Below are 22,057 nucleotides of genomic sequence, written 5' to 3'. Positions count from 1 at the left end.
CCTCTTCTAACTCTTTTATATTGATTATCTTTTTCTTCCTTCTCTTCATGGGCACTGACCTGTAACTCCCAGTACCAACAGGTGGCTATCATCCACAATGAACTTTTGAACAGAGACCTACAAGGTTTCCTAAAAGAATGACAGATTTCTGTCAGAGTACTTGATGACCCATCAAAGGTTAGTGGTAAGACCCTACTTCTGAAGACAGCATATGCAGTTGACATGTAACATGGAGTGACATGGCTGGAAGCTGGAAGAGAGTCAGTTCCCAGACAGCATGTCTAGTGCCAGAAGGTGCTACATAGACGACTGGGGGAAATGACCAGTATCTGTCCAAGCAATGTATGGTCTAACCTACTTAGCTGCAAACAACTTGACATGATGTTCATACAAGTACAATAGTGGTGCACAGCCATGGTAGGAAACCAACTGCTCTTGATTTTGCTAACTTGTCTGCTCAGTGGAATGGAACTCATAGCTGGAGTTGGAAAACAAGTCAGAACCATATCCAAAAATAAGCCTGCTCTCCATTATCAAGCTACCACCAATTGGGAGCTACAAGAGGGCCTACACCTGTTAAATATTAAATTCTCTCTAAAAAACAGGGGTTATACCATTTTTCTGATGATAACTTTACTCTCCATTGGAGAATTTGCTTCTCTTTTTCAGATAGACACAGATCCTAAGTAAAGAACCACCGCATCATACTTCAAAAGGGCCGTAGCTGAAACTAAGAATAATTGATGAAACAAACAAGGGTGCTGTTTTCTTGATGAACCTGGTACCAGCACAAGGGTGAAGGAGATAGACACAGAGAACAATCAACTCCTACCAAATCAGATATCCAGATACACAGAGGCTCCCAAGACCTCATCACTGAATCAGACCTAAAATGAACCCAACATGGCTCAGAGAAATTTGCAGAAGAGGGGGTGGAAAGAATGTCAGAGCCACACATTGGGTCATGATACACAGAGGCATTTCCTCTTACCCATAACTGTGGGCTAACTCCACAATGCATGACCCCTATACCTCAACAAGGAGGGGCCAGGGGGTAGAGGGAGAGAAAATAAAACATTAGATTCTATTCTGTTTTCAAAATATAAGACTATTACCTGTGCAAATAAATACAAATAAAAAATGTAAAACAGAAAGAAGCGCAGATAATGAGTCTGAAAAGATAGAGGGGAGGAGATCAGGACTACAGGGCAGCCACAAGAGGAAGGCTAGGTACAACCCCTCTGTAAAGAATACCTGCTCCCCTTACCTTCTCCTGCTTACAGATTAATTGTATATTTTAAAATAAGGCTTTTGTGTTAAGCAAAAGGAGTTTTATATTATAAATTATATAAACATTTCTTGTTTATTATATATATACAGACTTATGCATAGTAAACCAAGTAACATTAACTCTTTGCTGTACAATTTTTTTTTCAGTTACTCTGAATGGAAAAATCTTTGAAATTAATTTTTTTCACACTTGATAACTTACTCCTTTTAAACAGTATCAGTCAGTATCTTCCCACATTTCCATTTAAATCACTGCATTGAATCTACTGGGAAAACAGCCTACCAGCTAATTACTCATTTCCCTATTTGGATATTAACGTTTTTCTGTTCTTTTCTTTTAAAAATATTTTATTTTATATACTTATTAGAGAGTGGGGGAGAATATGGGTGTGCCAGGACCTCTAGCCACTTCAAATTAACTCCAGATGCATGAGCCACCTTGTGCTTCTGGCTTACATATGTACTGGGGAATCAAACCTTGGTCCTTGGGTTTCACAGGCAAACATCTTAACTGCTAATCCATCTCTCTAGCCTTCCTTTCTTTCCTTAACATGTAAATACTCACTATGCAATTCTTTCAGCCACCATAAAAAAGTTTCACTTCCAGTTTCTAAGCCTTCTCTGAGGAGTTCTCAAATGCTGTTTTTACTATTATTGGGGCACCCACAGTTTAAGATTTCACAGACCCTCCCTGAGCAAGAGAAGACTTACTTCTGGTGCATCATAAGCACTATAAGGACAAAGTTGCCATTATCCCATTGTCATCCAATACTGAGTGACAGCCACATCCACATCTACATCTGAGAGGTAGAGTGTAACAAAACATCTCAATGCTGTGCTGTCTGTGTATAGCAGTAAGAACAGGTGGGTGGGGTTAGTGTGTTATAGGTCATTGAGAGTCTCATGTTTTTTCTTGTGTTTTGAGCTTCTGTGTGCCAAAAAGGAGTCATTCTTCTTTTTCATATTGATACCCTTGAAAATTTCACAAGTAAAAATAGCAATATGTAATCAGTTCATCTATCCTTTCTAACTCCTTTGCCTATAATTCATCCACATGTAATGATACAATGTGATCAGGAAAGCAGTGTGTTGAATTTAAAACAAGTGTTCATTCAGTTTGGCAAATTTTGTTTAGACTAAAGTACATATAATTACTACTCCATTTAAACATGTATACACCTCTCCGTTTGTTGTGTTCCACACATCAAAATTACACTTAGCAAAAATATGTAGGGATCTTAATTCCTAATATGGGTGCAAAGTCTGATATTTTCAGGAAATATAAAAACTGCAAATTGTAACCTCAAGTGATAACTACCCAGTGACTAACAAATGATATTCACCCCACAATAAAATGGATTTCTGATTCTATATCATCTGCATGAAAAGCCATTTGATATTTATTGCATTATAATTTTAGGGAACTGTCCAATGTATGAGAGCTCTTCATTAAGAGAACAAAGCAAAGACTGCTATAAAAGGAGCTGTTCTTCAGTGTCTATGGTAATTTAATTGCTTTATCAAGTACTTAGTAACTAATAACAAAAATGGCGGAGATGAGAATCTATTGAAAGTTAAGTAAAATTTCTATACTCATTAAGCTGATGCTCACAGATGTTTGATAACTACTTAATTTGACAAGAAAGAATGTGATGGCTTTATTATGCCTTATTCAGACTCTATTAGATACTGCTAGATAAACAGATTAGACTTTTCTTTTTTTAAAGGTACCGATATGTATAATTCTCAGCCATGATGTCAACCCCACTCAGAAGCAAGTTCAATTCCAGTCACCTGGTTATGTGGAAACATTTAGAATAATATAAATGAAATATTTTTTCAAACATTTAAAAAGACTACTTATAATCCTCATAAATTTATAATGATGAGGACATGCTACCTTTGCCACAAACCTTCTTATGAACCCATGAGGCATATAATTCCTCAAAGGGAATTTCCCATTTCACTATATTGTACTCTTTAAACTATACATGAACTGTGCCCTAGAAATTGGCCATAAGATTCAGCTTAAGTAAAAATATATAAGGAAAGCAAAATAATTTACATGAAAGAACACTAATCTTAGTGGTTTTCTATAATACTAACATATTGGGAATAGAGAGAGGCTAGTTATAGATAACAAAGAACAGCAGTCTTTAGAACATTCAATGATTACAGAAACCACTGTCTTTACATTATCATAAGAAACACCAAGAAATGACAAATCAATACCTTAACCTTCCATCTAAAGGCACTGGAAAAGCAAGAAGAATCCAACCCAAAGAGCTCCAGAAGAAAAGAAATAATTAACATAAAAGCAGAAATTAATGAATTGGAAACTAAGAAAACTATTAAGAGAATTGATGAAACACAGAGTTGGTTCTTTGAAAACATAAAAATGATTGACAAACCCCTGGCCAATTTGATCAAGTGGAAAAAAAAAAGGCACTTCACATTAACAACATTAGAAATTAAAAAGAAGAGTTAAAAGAGACATAAGTGAAATTGAGAAAATCATCAGGTCTTACTTTAAAAAGCTCTACTCTAAATTATTGGAAAGTATGGAGGAAAGGAATAAATTCCTAGACACATACCATCTACCAAAGCTAAACTCAGAGCAGAATAATCTCTTAACTAAACCTATCACACCCATCGAAATTGAAAAGGTAATTAAAAAAAAAAAAAAAAAACCAAAACCGAAGAGTCCAGGACCAGATGGCTTCTCAGCTGAATTCTATCAAACCTTCATGGAAGAACTGAAACCAATATGAAACCAATATTTCTCAAACTGTGCCACACAATTGGAGAACAGGGAAAGCTCCCCAACTCCTTCAATAAGGCTACTATCACTCTAATACCAAAACCAGGCAGAGATGCCACAGGAAAAGAAAAGTAAAAGCCTATTTCCCTGATGAATTAGATGCAGAGATCCTGAGCAGAATCCTCACAAACAGAATTCAACAACACATCAAATCCATTACCCACCTTGATCAAGTGGGTTTCATCCAAGGAACTCAGGGGTGGTTCAACATATGGAAATCTGTCAATGTAATACACCACATAAACAAGGCTCAACATGAAAACCACATGATCATTTCAATAGATGCAGAAAAGGCCTTTGACAAAATACAACATCACTTCATGATTAAAACATTGGAGAGAATCAGCATGGTTAGTTTATATCTTAACACAATAAAGGCAATATAAAAAGCTCCTGAAGCCCAAATAATACTTAAGGGAGAGAGACTGAAGGAATTCCCATTGAGATCAGGAACAAGACAGGGGTGTCCCATCTCACCTCTGCTCTTTAATATAGTATTGGAAGTCGTAGCTCAAGCACTAAGAAAGGAGAAATAAATAAAGGGATACAATTTGGAAATCGGAAGAAGTTATGCTAGCGCTATTCACAGATGACATGATTCTATATGTAAGAGACCTGAGAGCCTCCATTCTCAAACTCTTAAAGGTTGATAATCTCCTTCAGCAAAGTAGCAGGATACAAAATCAAAAAAATTAGTAGCCTTTCTATATGCAAATGGCAAAGATACAGAGAAAGAAATAAGTGACATTATTCCATTTTCAATAGCAATAAAAAATAACCTTGGAATAACATTAACCAATGAAGTGAAAGATGTATACAATGAAAATATTAAAATGCTCAAAAAAGAAATTGAAGAGGACTTAAGAAAGTAGAAAGACCTCCCATGCTCCTGGATAGGCAGAATTAACATTGTGAAAATGGCAATCCTTCCAATGGCAATCTACAGGTTTAATGAAATTCCTATCAAAATCTCAACATTGTTCTACACAGAGACAGAAAAATTGATCTCAAAATTCATATGGAAAAACATAAGGCTTCAGATATCTAAGCATATCCTAAGCAAAAGAAACACTTCTGGAGGCATCACCATACCTTATCTAAAGCTATATTACAGAGCCATAGTAACAAAACCAGCATGGTCCTGGCATGAAAACAGAACTACAGACCAATGGAATAGAATTGAGAACCCAGACTTTAGGTCAACTAACTACAACTATTTGATATTTGACAAAGGCCCTAACAATATAGGCTGGCAAAAAGACAGCATCTTCAACAAATGGTGCTGGACATACTGGATAACCATATACATGAAATTGAAACTGGAACCACACATCCTGCTAGGCACAAAAATCAAGTCCAAATGGATCAAAGACAACAATATAACACTTGGCTACTGCTGGGAGAAAAGTTAGGAGGAACATTCCATGATTTAGGAATGGGAAAAGACTTCCTGAACAAAACCTCAGTAGCACAGGATCTTAAATAATAACTCAACCAATGGGATCATAAGAAGCTAAAAAGTTTCTTCACAAACATACAATAAGCAGAATTAATAGATTACCCACAGAATGGGAGAAAATATTTGCTGAATATCCAACTGACAGAGGCCTATTTCTAGAATCTACAAAGAACTCAAAAACCTAAACAATAAAAAGTCAAACAACCCACTCACAAAATGAGGCAAGGAACTGGACAGGCATCTCACAGAGGAAGAAATATAAATGGCAAACACACATCTAAGGAAATGTTCATTATCCCTAGTCATCAGGAAAATGCAAAAAAAAAAAAAAAAAACAACTATGAGATTCCACCTTACCCAGTAAGGATAGCAAACATCAAAAAATCAAATGAAAACAAATGCTGGTAAGGATATGGAGAAATAGGAACCCTCCTCGACTGTTGGTGGGAATATAAGATGGTACAAATCACTTTGGAAAGCAATATTGAGACTCCTACAAAAACTGACTATAGAGTTACCAAATGACCCAGTTATTCCTTTACTGGGCATGTATCCTAAAGCTCCATGCCTCAGCTCAAAGAGATATGCTCAACTATGTTTACAACTGCTCAATTCCTAATAGCCAAGAGCTGGAATCAACCTAGATATCTATCATTAGACAAATGGATAGCTAAGATGTGGTATATCTACACAATGAAATTCTAGACAAAGTAAGGAAAAATGGCACAATGAAATTTGAAGAAAAATATTCCAATCTGGAACAGATCATTCCAAGTGAACTCACCCAATCACAGAAAAATAATCACCATATAGTCTCACTCATCTGCAGCTCCTAACCTGAATCTACCCAAGTTGATGACATACCTACGAAGCATCTCGAGGACTGGACAACAGGGAGGGTGGGGAGGGTGGGGAGGGTAAGGGAGGGAGTAGGGGACACAAAACTGGACCCAAACGGCAATGGTACCATAAAATCTACATCCTAAAAGACAGACAAAATGGTTGAACCTCCACCAAAACCTTAGAAGGAACACCAGATTCATAAGGCCCTGGAGAGGATACAAAAAAACCTGACCATTAACTCCTGTTTCTGCTTCTCTCCTTCTCTCTCTCTCTCTCTCCTTCTTCTCTCTCATCTCTCTATCTCTTTTATATCACTTATCCTTTTCTTCCTTTTCCTCTTGGGTGCTGAACTGTAACTCCCAGTACCAGCAGGTAGTTGTCATCCACAGTGAGCTTCTGATCACAGAGACCTACAAGGACTCTCAAAAGAAGACAGATTTATGTCAGAGCAGAGGACTTGATGACCCACCATAGATTAGTGGTAAGACCCTACTGCTGAAGACACCATACACTGTTGGTATGTATCATGGGGCAACATGGCTGGAAGCTGGAAGAGAGTCAATCCCCAGACAGTTAGTGCATCTAGTGCCGGAAGGTGCTACATGAGCTACTGGGGGATAATGACTAATATCTGTCCAAGCAGTGTATGATCTAACCTACTTAGCTGCAAACAACTTGACATGATTCTCATACAAGTACAATAGTGGTGCATAGCCATGGTGGGAAAACAACTGCTCGCAATTTAGCTAACTGATCTACTCAGTGGAATGGAACCCATAGCTGGAGCTGGGAAATAAGTCAGAACCATACCCAAAAATGAACCCTCTCTCCACTAAAGTCTCTCTAAAAATCAATGGTTATCACATTTAGTTGGTCCTAACTTTACTCTTTGTTGGAGAATTTGCTTCTCTTTTTCAGATAGATGCAGATCCTAAGGAGAGAACCACCCATCATACCTCAAAATGGCCCCAGCTGAAACTAAGAATAACTGGGGAAACATGCAAGAATGCTGCTTTCCTGGTGAACCAGAAACAGCACAATGGTGAAGGAGATAGACACAAAGAATAATCAACCCCTACCAAACCAGATATACAGAGACACAGAGGCACCCAAGATCTCAACATGGAAGCAGACCTAATATGAACCCAACATGGCTCAGGGAAATTTGCGGAAGAGGGGGCAGCAAGAATGTCAGAGCCACATGTTGGGTCATGGCTTGCAGAGACATTTCCTCCTACCCCAAAACTAAAGGCTAACCCCACAATGTATGACCCATATACCCCAACAAAGAGGGTCCCTGTGGAGGGGGAAGGACAGGAAGGAGGCTAACAATGGTACCAACTTGAATGTACTCACTGACTACAAAAAAAGTAAAAAAAAAAAATTGATAAGACAAAAAAAGAACAGCAGTCTTTAGAACATTCAATGACGACAGAAAGCACTGTCTTTACATCATCAAATAAAGTTAGCAAGACATTTTTCACAGTATAGTACATGTTTTTGCAGTATTAATAAGCCTAAATAATTAATTTGATTCTAAATTCCTTAATATACATGCCCCTGGATCATTTCTAAGAAGAGGCAATAAATTGCACTGTTCTAGGAATTTACCTAGGATACCCCTGCTTTTATTTTAATCATTGTCATTTCTTGTGCTCCTTCTTTTCAGGAAATATTTTGTAAAATCCTAGGCTAAACCTAGTGACATTTCCTGTTAAGTAAATTTGAAGTGTTTATGATAAGGAGTGTCTTGCTAGTGATCCAGCCTGTTTCATTACCTGTGTCAGATACAGGGGACGAGACCAGAAAAAGAAGAATTCATAAAATCTAACTGAAATTGCACCCAATGGGTGGGTTCCTTATCTTCAGATAAAGTTTGGTTTGTAATGTCTAACTAAGACTCAGTCCTCTGGAACTCAGAGTAGTTTCCTACCTGATAGGACTGCTCTGGACAAAGATCCTTGAAACTCTTCTAGACACCTATAATGTTACTGCACTAAAGAATTATTTCCTAACTTTTCATCACTCTTTTTCTTTCAGCTATTCCCTTTCCCTTTGTTTAATGCCCCCTTTACTTCTTGCAAGATTGGATAGCAGGCTCTTTGACTGACTCAGCATGGCAGTACTCAATGTGCTGAAATGCACCTTTTACATTTTGCCCTCATCTGTCAGCACTGGAGGAAGAAGAAATGAAAAGTGAGGTTGAGAATTTCATGACTCAATGCTGTTTAACAGGTTCTGAGATTTTGCTCAAATGTCATCTCCTAAAGTTTACTTTCACTGGCCTTGTTTTTTTGGTTTGTCTCCTTTGTATCCACATCTTGCCAAGCATACTAGGCTGTGTTGAACTTGTGATATTCCTGCTTTGGCCCTTTCACCTTCTTTAGGAGAGTGGTGCTCTTCCCCAATAGTATAGAGGCAAACCTCTATCAGAGTTCTTATTCCGTGTTGTCATCACTTATCTCATGTATATTTCTCCCCTAGGCCTTGTCCTACATGTATTTGTAGGCTCTGAACTTGGCTTGTATAGACAGTAAGCTTCAAGAGGACAGAGGATGATTTGTCTTGCTCCTATCTATATTCCCATGAGCCAGGAAGGACTATTATAGAGATATTCCGGAGGAATGCAGGTTGAGAAACAAAAGCACACAAGGCTGGAAAAATGTTAAAGGACTGGTTACAAACTTGTCTTACTCTAATATTCATTGCTTACAGATTTAGTTTCAAAAACCATAGAAAGGAGATGCTATTGGTATTTCTTTCAGGGCAAATTTAATTCCTCTTAATCCAATTAATTAACTTTAGTGCTAAAGGATATTTTAGTCAATAACCCCAAAATTTGTGAGTTGATTTAAGAAAAACTCCCATTATATGATCAAATATATATATATATATATATATATATATATATATATATATATATATATGCACACACACACACATACACACACCTGTTTTCCTGATAGAGGGTTCTAACACTGTTTCACTGTTTAAAATAAGGATTATTCCATTTAGGATTGGAACATTAACACTAGGAATGGCTGGTGGACTCCCACTTGCTCTGTGATGAGACTTACTTCCCTAGTTAAGAAAATAGCCCTTGATTTTTGGAGGCAGAGGGAGGGGGTTCAGATGCAGCTGATACAGATCAATACAAATGAAGCTCTGCTCTGGGACAAATATGACTGATGTAGTGTGGATTGCATGTTGATCTTACTGACGGGTTAGATACTGTAGGGCACACACTCTCCCATTTTTGATCAAATAATAAGAAAATAATAAAATTCCCAGAACAACTATGGAATTCATATTCAAAATTAAATCCACAGGGCTGAAGCCAAGGGGCTTAAATTGGGACACATCTTCTTTGCCACAATGCATTACATTTCAGCCCAGTTCATTCCTCTGACACAGCCTCAGGAAAGATAAAAGTCAGCAGGAAAAAAAATCTAATGTGCAATGTTATGACAGGCACCAAATATCATGTTAATGTACAATTACTGTCTCAGATTAATTTGATGCATAAACCCTTGAGTCACATCAGTATCAGCAAAGGTCATCTAGGTCGCAAAGATAAACATTCTAAAGTCATCTCTTCCAAAAGCAGCCTTTCATTAAATAGATTGTCTAGCAATTAGAACACTGTTGGTGCTAGAAAAGAGGTGTCTCACTTTGTTGAACTTCTTTCCAGCTTCTAAGCTAATTTTTCCCTCAGCTAGAAAGCCAATTCTCAGTCGGGAGATTAAGTAAAACCACTTCTGCAGGAATTTTTTTTTTTCATCTCTGTTCATTTCAGACTTAAGACCTTTCATAAAGATTCCCATAATATTTTATGGCATCAAAGCACTTCAGTGTTGATTTTTTAAAAAGTGATTTGTAACTTTTAAGCAGAAGAAAATTTAAAAGACTATGAGGAGGAATGATTACATTCAGAACTTTTTGAAGATGAAACCACATTGCTAACTGCTTGGTTCCTCATTCTGTTTCCATTACTATTATATTTCATCTACTAAAAATGATTCTATCATACAGACCTAAAACTCTAAAAGGTTATGGCATGGCATAATTACCCATGTGTTACAGTTAATTGGGATAAATATAGTCCCTAGAACAAGTTAATTTTTTCTTTGATTTTAGCCTCCTTTCTGTTGTTCTTGGACCATCTTAACAGATGAGTAAGTATCCTGTAAATCACTTTTAGAGTCCTTGCTAGCATTGATTGAAACCAACAAGCAGAAAACAAACCACCTTTTCTTTTCAGTTTACTCAAAAACATTTTTTTAAAATTTATTTGCTATTTTAGAATACAAGAAAATCAATGGCTATAGCAATGGCGGATTTTATCTATGTACTTTGAGTAAGAACAAACACACTCATGTTGTTTCCTTTTATGCCACTTTGACCTGGCTTGTCAAAGACCTCTTTCCTGAAATTACTATTGTTTTCCTATCATTCACATTTCTTCATAATTTTAAATGAAAAATTGGTGTACTGTTAATCAAATGTCTTGAAAAAATTCCTATAAATTGGTCTTTGTTAACTCTGGGAAAACAAAACACTAATATTATTACAGTCAGGTTTGCATGGCTGGCAGAAATCACCCAACCAAGAGCAGCTTTTGGATAAAAAGGGTTTGTTGTGCCTTACAGACTCAAAGGGAAGCTCCATAATGGCAAGAGAAAATGATGGCATGACAAGAGGGTGGACTTCACCCCTGGCCAACATCAGGTGGACAATAGCAACAGGAGAGTGTTCCAAACACTGGCAAGGGGACACTGACTATAATACCCATATTCCCACCCCCAACAATACACTGCCTCCATGAGGCATTAATTCCCAAATCTCCATCAGCTTGGAACCTAGTATTCAGAACACCTAAGTTTATGGGGGACACCTGCATCAAATTACCACATTCCATCCCCGGCCCCCTTAAATTGATAACCATACATGATATAAAATACAATGACTTAATAAATGGTATTAATGTGTTTATTTTCAGTATAAGATATATTTACCCAAGAAAAGAGGTGATATAAAGTTTCTAAAAAAATCATTAGATGCATTTTGTTATTGTTAGGTCCCTTCTAACATGAATACATTTATGTGATGGTTAATTTCACTAGTCAACCTGATTGGATAAATAATCACTAAAAGGTATCCCTCTGAATGGGCCTATGAGAGTACTTCCTGAATAACTGATGAGGGCTAGTGCTGGTGCTGGTGTTTTGCTTGCTGAAGTTTTATCTCTCTTGGATCTGTGAAAGGGAGCCAACCTCTTCCACCATTCTTGATGGACCTTCCCCTTGATCTGAAAACTTGAAATAAGTCCCTTCCTTCTTCCTCCCATAAAACTGTCTGGTTTGGATGTTCATCTAGGCAACCTGAGACTGACTACAACAACCATCTACAGAAAGCAGCATTTTCCAGCAGCTGCCCAGATAATAGAGACTCCTCTGGGGGGAAACAGGACTGATTCTGTCTACCTGCCTCCACCTGCTGCTCATGAGGGTATGTATCTTGATGCTGTCAATGCTGCTGCCATCCTAGACTATTAGAACCCAATTTCACCAGACTTCCAACATGGACTGCAGACCAGAAGCTCTCTAAGAATCCTTCAGACTATCATCACCAGACTGAGACTGTTGAGGCATCCATTTTTGTGGATTGAGCAAGTAGCAAGGCCTCAGCCCTTATGATGTAAGCCAATCTAATAATGAGTTCTGCTCCTCTAGCAAACCTTGGCTGACACAATTTAGACAATATTTATTTTTTTTAAACTTTTTAAAATTAATTATTTTTTTGTTAATTAGTTTTATACTCAGTGAATATAGTCAAATTGGTACCATTGTTAGGCTCGTCCATGTCCTACCCCCTTCCCCTGGCCTCTCCTTGTTGAGGTATATGGGTCATGCATTGTGGACAATATTTATTTTATTTATGGAATTGTTGTTTTTGTTTGTTCGTTTGCTTGCTTTCTACAGGTCTTGGTATGTTACCTATACTAACCTCAAATGTATGATCCTTCTGCCCCAACCTCTCATGCGCTGGCATTACAGTTTTGAATCCCCAGCCACGCTACATTTATTAAAGTTATATTTATAGGATGTATGCTTTCTAACAAAATACTTATTCATGACTAAAACTGAAGTTACTCAGTTTACATATTTGAATGCTATGTAAGAAAAAAAAGAAATTTTTTTTTCCAAAAAAATTGATGTAAAACGTAAAATTTTAGACACATTTATGAAATGCTATATATTCTATTTCTCTCTGGAAAATCTGAGGAGTTTTACGGCTTACTGCAGTATGTCCACAAGATTCCCAATGTTGAGGTTCTGGTGGGCTACGTGGACACCCACCGAGACCTGCTACCGGTTAACAACGACACCTATCGCAAGGCGGTTTCCACAGCCAGCCCACTGCTTAGGATTTTTATACAAAAGAAGGAAGAGGCCGACTACAGTGCCTTTGGTACTGACACGCTCATCAAGAAGACTGTGCTAGGCAATGTGTTATGCCCAGACAACCACAGAAGAAGCCTCACATCATCATCAGCATGCCCTAAGACTTCAGGCCCGTGTATTCCATCATGGACTTGAATATTCTGCCCGAAACCCACCGCAGAGTCCGTAAGTACAAATATGGCCCCGAGAAGCCTCTGGGGTTCTACATCCTAGATGGCTCCAGTGTCAGGGTGACCCCACATGGCTTGGAGAAGGTCCCAGGGATCTTTATATCCAGGCTTGTCCCAGGAGGTCTGGCTCAAAGCACAGGACTGATAGCTGTTAATGATGAGGTTTTAGAAGTGAATGGCATCGAAGTTTCTGGAAAGAGCCTAGATCAAGTGACAGACATGATGATTGCCAACAGCCGCAACCTCATCATCACCGTGAGGCCAGCCAAGCAGAGGAACAAGGTTGTTAGGAACAGTTGGACTTCCCGCAGCTCTGCCCGATAACAGCCTTGTGATAACAGCCTTGTGAGCTACCCGCAGCAGGCGGAGCCAAGCTTTGAGCCCAACGACCAAGACAGTGACGAAGATGACATCATTATTGAAGACAGTGGGGTACCGCAGCAGATCCCCAAAGCTGTGCCCGATGCCCAGAGCCTGGAGTCCTTGACACAGATTGAACTCAGCTTTGAGTCTGGACAGAATGGTTTTCTCTCCTCTGCTGAGGCGAGCCCTGCTCCCGCGGCCGGGCCAAGAGTCTGCAAGGCGTGCTCCAGAGCAAAAGCTCTTAGAGGAAGTTGGGACCATCATCACTCTATGAACCTTCTGTGGATGTTTCCTGAGTGAGGGTGCCATGGGGACCTACCTGGATGTTGGGCTCATAATTAAAGCTATATACCTATGACCCAAAGCTGGGAGCAGGCATGAGAAAGATCCTCATGCTGACACGTTGCTGGGAAGTACGAAGCAGCTCAGAGTGCATGGGCATGTGCATAGGGCCTCTGCTACTTTTTCTCTGGAAAGATGGATGCCAGGCCCCATGCTGAAAGTTCTTTGGAAGTGGTTGCATATTAACCTGCTATTCAGTTGTATATTATTTTTTACAAATAAAGATAGACTTGTGGGCTGGACAGATGGCTTAGTGGTTAAAACGCTTGCCTGTGACGCCTAAGGACCCTGGTTCAAGGCTCGATTCCCCAGGACCCACATTAGCCAGATGCACAAGGGGGCATACACATCTGGAGTTCGTTTGCAGTGGCTGGAAGCCCTGGCGCGCCCATTCTCTCTCTGTCCCTATCTGCCTCTTTATCTTTCTGTCACTTTCAAATAAATAAATAAAAATAATTTTAAAAAGATACAAAGGTTAAAAAAAACAAATTTCCATTTAAATTCAACTCTGTGCTATTTCTTAGTAAGTCATGTTTGTTCCTTCTGCACTCATTTCACTCCATGCACAAATCATACAAGAATGCTACAGATATTTCACTATCCAAGTGGGCTTCCATCCCCTGCAGAATACTTTGCCTATTCTGAGGCCATGGTGATCACAAATACTTAATGATTTTATTATAGAGCAAGGGGCTTGTTCACAGCTCTATTACAAGAGATATTAATTATCTAGGTTGATTTTCATAATAACCCATTTGCAACCAAATTCCTAAATTTCCAACTCAAGCCATTTTTTATGTCTATCCTCCTTATTTCATAAATTTCCTACCTGCAAATATAAAGTTTCTATTTCGACTTCCTTTAAGAATATGTTAAAAAATTAGATATACAGAAATGTGGATAAATTGAAACTCTTGTGTGAAATATTACAGGCACATGTAAAACATGATTAGTTTTCAAGCAACTAAAAGTAGAATTATATGATCCAACAATTTTACATGTGGATGTATTCTCAAAAGAATAGGAAGCAATTTTTTCATAAATTTGTATATCAGTGTTCATAAAATTATTCATGGGATCTACAAGACAGAAATAACCCAAGGATCCATCAACATATGAATGGATTAACTAAATGTGGTATAGCCATACACTGAGATATTATTATATATTCAAATGAAAAGAAAGTTTGCAATATGCTATGATGTGAATGAACTTGGAGAAACTTTAGTTATTGAATAAAAGGAGCAATAAGAAGACAATACTATGTCTAGCTTTAGGACATGGCGAGGAATTTATAGCTTCTGAGGATCTTACAGAACCTTCTCAATGACAACATTGTACCACAGGTTTATAGAAAGTGTAATATATTTAATTTGTATTAAACATATTAATAATTTTATATGAAAACAATCAATTTTCAGATAATATGAAAAGTTTGTATTTAAGACTTTTTTATTAAGAAATGATCCAGTGTTCCTCTTGATCTTTCAATAGGCAGTATTGCAAAGCACAGTGACAAGAAGTGTCTTCCAAGACAAAGGTGCTGCTATATGTACATCTATTCAGCTGAAGTTCCATGTACAGCAAGACATGATGTTGCATCTCACCACCTTAGCACTCAGGAAGCTGAGACCAAAGCATAGAGAGCTCCAGGCCAGTCTGAGCTACAATGGAAGAAACTTTTTCAAACACTTCTGGTTTCTTCAAAGACTTCTGGTTTAAGAAAAAAAAAAAAAACTTTGCATCAGATTTTTCTATGTGCTTCTTTTATTCTACTGAAATTGGAAACTCACACAATTAGGTCATTGTATGTTGTCAAGAGAGATTTCACCAATATTCATCTTTATCCCTAAGTAATAACAAGAGCTTCATTTTAGGTCACCAACCTCTTGAGTAAATATTGATGTGACATATTCAGTCTCATTAAAATTATATTGATTACTCAGGATAATATATACAAAATTTTGGAAACTGTGAGGGACTTTTGAGTATCGGTGCAATCAATCATTAATCAGTCAAATTCATTAAGATAAATAGGATATAAACATGTATTATTTTATTTATTCAGACAAATGATTTACCACAAAATTAAATCTCTCATTACATGAGATATTGTAATTGTAAAATATAAGATCACATTTTTTGATAATATTGTATAGGTAAGGAAGATATGAGATGTTGAGACAAAAATACTAAAACAAACAAAATAAATCAATGTATGTTCAGTGTCCTATTTTGAAGTATCCTTTCTAAAATAAATAGTGCTTTAATTTATTATTCTTTTCCAAATATTTTTTCTAGGTTGGATAATCCTGGTTAAATATGGAAGGCTATAAAGAAGGCAGTGGAGTCCCAAGGGGGTACAAGGGTGAAGAATATGCACTATGGGAAAGAGATGCACAAAGTTCATATACACTTGAGATAGATAGATAGATGGTTAGATAAATGACAGCTTCAAGTTTAAAAATTAGGTATGCATCTGTGTTGCAGTTACTTTCTCATTGCTGGGACAAACATCCAACAAGAAACAGGTATAGGAGGAAAGGGTTTACTGTAGGCTTACAGAATCCAGGGCAAATTTTATCATGGCAGAAGAAGCTAACTCAGTTCAGCTTCCACAGGGAGAAAGAGAGAGAAAGAAAACCACCAGCCAGCAAATGCAAACAGCCAGACTCAGACTGGACAAAAAAAAAAAAGCTGCCATGTCATGGAGGTTACATGTAAACGGGGATTCTCCTGAACTGTCAATAAAAGTGAAAGCTCATGAAAAGCCTCTGAAAAACATTTTGTCGTTTAAATACCTAACTTCACTGAGGCACCTGGTAGAGTTCTCTTGCATCAATGCTGTGTTCTTAAGACTATTTGTACCTGTGTGACTGGGCCCCAGACAGAGCTTAGGACTGAAAAGCACAAGAGATTTGACACTCAGCTTAGGACCAGTTATCTAGGAGGTTGGGGACAAAAGACAGGAGAATAATTTGTGGCTGCTTAAGCTAAAACTCCCCAGCCTCATGTGGTTGATGGCATGGATGTTTAAACACAAGCATCATACCACTTGTCAATAGTGAAAAAGAATTTCCTTTCCTTTTAATACTTGCAATATTTCTGTGTTATGCAGTGGTTCACTCCAAGCTCTGTTGAATCAAAAGAAGTCAACATACGACACAAAATTAGGTGAAACTTTGTGAAAAAATCATACTATAAAGTTGAAAATATAATTCTTAAGCATATTATGTTGTGATTTATTTGAAATTAACAGAAGACTACTTGATTATTACTTTTGTCCTGGTTTAATAATGTATTTTTTGTTCTCTTCTTCAACTGTGATTTGAGGTCATGTAAACATTTGGTTTTCTTTATGACTTCAAATCTTCTAACTTGTTCACCTAAAACATATGCCTTTGGATGGCTAATTTGTTAGATTCTGATATTATCATCAAGTCTAAACTTGCTAAACTTGATTTTCTTTTAAAACTATTAAATAAACTCCAGATTTCAGGACATTTCCATATTTCTTTTTTTTTTTTTTTTTTTTTGGTTTTTCGAGGTAGAGTCTCTCTCTATCCCAGGCTAACCTGGAATTCACTCTGTAGTCTCAGGATGGCCTTGAACTCACAGCAATCTTCCTACCTTTGCCTCCCAAGTGTTGGGATTAGAGGTGTGTGCCACCATGCCTGGCTCTTCCACATTTATTTATATGCTATGGTCAGTAGATTCAGAAGGGATTACAAAATATTTATCCAAAGTCATATTGAAGGACTGATGAGGTAGTCTAGTTGGTAAAGTGCTTGCCTTCCAGGGATAAAGACCTGAATTTTATCCCCATAACCAACATCAAAATCTCTGGCATAGTATTGTGGACCTGTAATTCTAAAACTGGGTAGGTAGAGAGAGGTGGATCCCTGGAGTTCACTGGTCACCCAGCCTTATCTAACCATGGAACTAACGTACAGTGAGAGACTTTGCATAAACAAAGAGGTTGATTATTTACCTGGGGATAGCTCCCAAAGTTATACTCCGGTCTCTACACTCATGTACATGCATGTGGCCACATATATTTAAAAATGTCCATTATACAAATATGTACATGAAAAATTAAATTTGAAGTCTATCTTTATTACTCAGATTCTTACAAACTGTATGTTTGTAATTGAAATATAGAATAAAATTGTAAAATTTGATAAATTGTGCTAAGCTAGATTTAATCAGATCTGGCAAAGCATAAGTTTAGGTAGACAAAAGAGTGGGCTTAATGAACATCATGAATTTGGTGCAGGCCTAGGCCTGAGCCAATACAGAAGGCATGGACAAATTACAAGAACATAAATTAGAGCCTACAGTATCACTTTCTTTACTAATATCATTCTTTTTTCTTACACCTATGACTATTAAGAGACTTCTTGCAACCAAAGGATAGAGAATAAAGAACTATGACCTAACCAGATGAAGATATTACTAATATGATATCTGATAGTTGAGCTTGAGTGTACCTATTTCTAAAATATAATAGAGAAGGCAAATGCTTTCATGTGACACGGATTATGAACATGTTCACCTATTTCATAGAAGTCACTGATCATACAAACACATGCCATATATGACCAGGAGTAGTGTTTCGGCTAATTATAAGGTAGGAGTCTCAGTGAAGCACAATTGGATAAAAAGTGATTGAACCTGGAACAGGACTGGCTGCATCTCTGGAGATGGATGCAAAGCATCTCAGTTTTGGTGCCGTATACTAATGCCCATTGGAAAACATCCACCAAAGTGAGCTTTAAGCAGTCAAGTGACTGAAAAAACCCTGTGAATATGAGGCGGCATTTCTTCTGGGTTATCCCAGAAATCCTGTATTGAGACTGTGAGAAGAATGGCCATGCTGGCAGGGATGACGCTTCTTGAATATGTTTAACACAGACTCTTCCTCTCTATAAGACTCGTGCATTTTGTTACCACCAATGTTAACCCATTACCAATACACTAAGCTCTCCCTATGACACTATTACTTGAGAATTGTACCTGGCTGTTTGCAGATAGGTAAGTTTTGTCAGATTATGATGAGTTGTCCTTACTAAAGATCACACATTTTCCAGGCATCTTTTCTGGTAAGTAGAGTCTCTAAATATGTACCTGAAATGTCAACATGTTACTGCTCACAGTGTTGCCTCACTTTCCTATGGTTAAGCAAATGTGCCAACCATGACATGTGCTTGGCATTCACGTACCCAGTCACACAGAAGCAGACAGCCTACGAGTTGATAAGCTGACTACTGTAGTTTCAGCTAAGGTAAATGCTGACATCTAGTCCCTTTTTGGGTCATGATTTTGGCCTTCAGGATGCAATATATACAGTGAATCAGTATAGCAACAATGTAGTCTTATTTCCTTCTATGCTAAATTTCATGGCCCTGAAGCCTAAAACACTAAAACACTGAAGAAAATAAATTGAGGAAGACATGAGAAGATGGACAGATATCCCATGCTCATAGATTAGAAGAATTAGAGTTGTGAAAATAGCCATCCTACCAAAACAATCTATAGATTCAATGTACTGCCAATAAAAATTATAGTAGCATTCCTCAAAGAAATAGAAAAAGATATATCAAAATTCATGTGGAAATAAAAAAGGCTTTACAAAGCCAAAAATGTATTTAGCCAAAAGACTTCTTGTGGCTTGCCCTACCTAGTTTTGAGATATACTATAAACCCATAGTGATAAAAATAGCATGGTACTATAGCAAAACGATCCATAAATCAGTGGAATAGAATAGAAGATCTATATATATGTTCAAGCAACTATCACCACCTATTTTTGACAAGGACTCATGAAACACACACTGGATAAAGTATAGCATTTTCAACAAATGGTGCTATGGACACTGGGTAATGAATATAGACCTCTTTAGGTTACTGTTGTAATGAGCATCACAGTGCTGGGATGAACTTCCAAACCAGACACAGTTTATGGAGGAAAGAGCTTTTTTTGAAACTTTCAGACCCAGGGGAAGTTCCATTGATAGCAGAAGAAGGTAGCCCCCATTCACATATTCAGGGAGAGAGACACCACCACATATCCAGCACCACAAGCAAAAGCAAAACCAACAGGCTAAACAGTAGGGAACCCAGGCAGAGCTTAAGCACTCTGCATATATTAGGCTGAAATTCAGATCCAGCCCAGTGGCTTCACCCTCCACAGCAAGTCTGCTTGCTAGGGGCAAAAAAAAGCTGCAAACTTAATTTTAATAGCGCCTGAGTCTGTTGGGGGGCATAGATTTGAACTATGAGTCATTATGCATAAAAATCAATGACAAATGGATTAGGGACCTCAATATATGGCCTGAAACTGACACTACTAATGGAAATGGTAGGGAGACACTCCAAGATTTAAGCATGGTGAAAGATTTTCTGAATATGACTATAATAGCCAGGGAATTATAAGAACACTTAATCATTTGGATCTAGTGAAGCTAACAGTCTATTGAACAGCTAAGCAAACTGTCAACAGAGTCAACAGACAAGGAGCGTCAAGATGACTGAGCAGTGGGGACTCAACTTCATAGGGATATATAAGAGAATATTTCTACAAAAAATATTACAGGGAGCCATCTGTACCATCAAAAGGAAAGGAATTTCTTTAGTTTTACAATATGACCATTATCAAAATTTTCTATCAAATTAGTCATTAGCACCAGCAGGTGCCTTAATCAAAAAAAAAACCAAAACAAAAACAAAAACCCTTGAATCATTTATGAGATGTAACCTATGAAAATGAAAGTGCTGTGGATTTCATTTATTGCTGTAGCTAAAAAAAATCATATACACCGGGCGTGGTGGTGCACGTCTTTAATCCCAGCACTCAGGAGGCAGAGGTAGGAGGATCGTCGTGAGTTCAAGGCTACCCTGAGACTACAGAGTTAATTCCAGGTCAGCCTGGACCAGAGTGAGACCCTACCTCAAAAAACCAAAAAAAAAAAAAAAAATCATATACATGATTGATGATTTTGCAGATTTACAGAAAGATATAGATGATCTCAACATTTCTAACATATCTTTCTGTAAATCTGCAACACACAACATTGTCTATGTACTATCTATCTTTCTATCTCATCATTTATCACCTCAAGCTTCACAAACCTAATATATAGACATGGATACTTTTATTAATTTATCCCTAATTTAAATACAAGGAAATGCTATCTATATATCAGATACTTGACCAAATTAACTCTAATTCTGTCAGTTTTAAAACCCAAGATCCTAACAGAGCACATATAAAGCACATGTTGAGGTCATAATATTTATCAGATAAATAGCACTTCATCATTATCAATAACATCATCATCAATCATGTATAAAATCATCCAGGATATGAATGTCTTGGCTTAGCATATTTTTAAAAAGTGTTTGATAAATGACATATGATTCAGAGGGGGACAAAGACTATCCATAAATAGGGTAGGAGCCATTTGTGTTCTTTTTCTGTCAATAAATCTTGCCTTATCTTTTACATGTCCTGGGAATTTGAGTGGAGCTGAATTAAAAAAACAATGGACTCATTTTTTGGAGAGAAAATTTCAAGACACAACAGCATTCACAATGTGTCATGGTCACTTTTCACCTCTAAGACACAGGTGTACAGTAAATAAAAAGAACATGCAAAGCAGAAAGGCATAAAAAGCATGTGGTTTGGTGAGAAAAGCAGCACGAGTAAATTTAAATTAGCTGAATATGTTAAGGAGATTACCACTATTAAAAAGAACCCTTGTGCTCTGCAATCGGGCAATAGGAAAGGTGACCTGAGGGCAAGACCCCACCTATCAATGGCTCCAATTGGTGAAATTGAAAATTCTATTTAAAGCTAAACTAAGAATTTCACCTCAGAGGATCCCTGTTCTATGGCAATCACTTAGAGACATATTTCCTCAGTTTTAGCCCAGTTTTAGTTTTAGTTAGTTCCAAGGGGTCCAGGCTACATCTCAAACTGGCAGTAGAACTTTAACAGCATCATCCACATAGTACTGAGTTTGTAGTTGTGAAAGCTATGAGTAAGGGAGACATGGCAGCTTACATTAAGGTTCTAGAAAATTGTTGAGGCCAGGCAATGTGTCAGATTCTCTGCAGGATGCCATGAGAGGTCATGATGTGAAAATGAAACTTAAGCAGGAAGCCAAAGCTATTAAGATCTCAGAATATCTGCCAAAGGAAGCCAGAAGAAGAGTTGAACTGGCTACAGAGGACAATATGTGCTTCAAGTATCAGAACTAAAGGTGTAGGGTTATCCAGATGTAGAGCATAAACCTGTAGGATT

The 22,057-nt window shown here is 37.5% G+C and overlaps 1 protein-coding gene and 1 pseudogene across 1 annotated transcript in view; one reads left to right on the top strand and one right to left on the bottom strand.

Moving 5' to 3' along the window:
- Nkain3 (sodium/potassium transporting ATPase interacting 3) overlaps positions 1 to 22,057 on the bottom strand; it is a 656,444-nt gene that overhangs the window by 493,134 nt on the left and 141,253 nt on the right. The window lies entirely within an intron of this gene.
- On the top strand, positions 12,662 to 13,684 carry LOC105943740 (annotated as a pseudogene).

This window comes from Jaculus jaculus, chromosome 2, assembly GCF_020740685.1.
Source record: "Jaculus jaculus isolate mJacJac1 chromosome 2, mJacJac1.mat.Y.cur, whole genome shotgun sequence".
NCBI classification, from domain to species: Eukaryota; Metazoa; Chordata; class Mammalia; order Rodentia; family Dipodidae; genus Jaculus; species Jaculus jaculus.
Note: the sequence above shows the minus strand (reverse complement) of the source record. Positions and strands in the feature narration are given on the sequence as shown.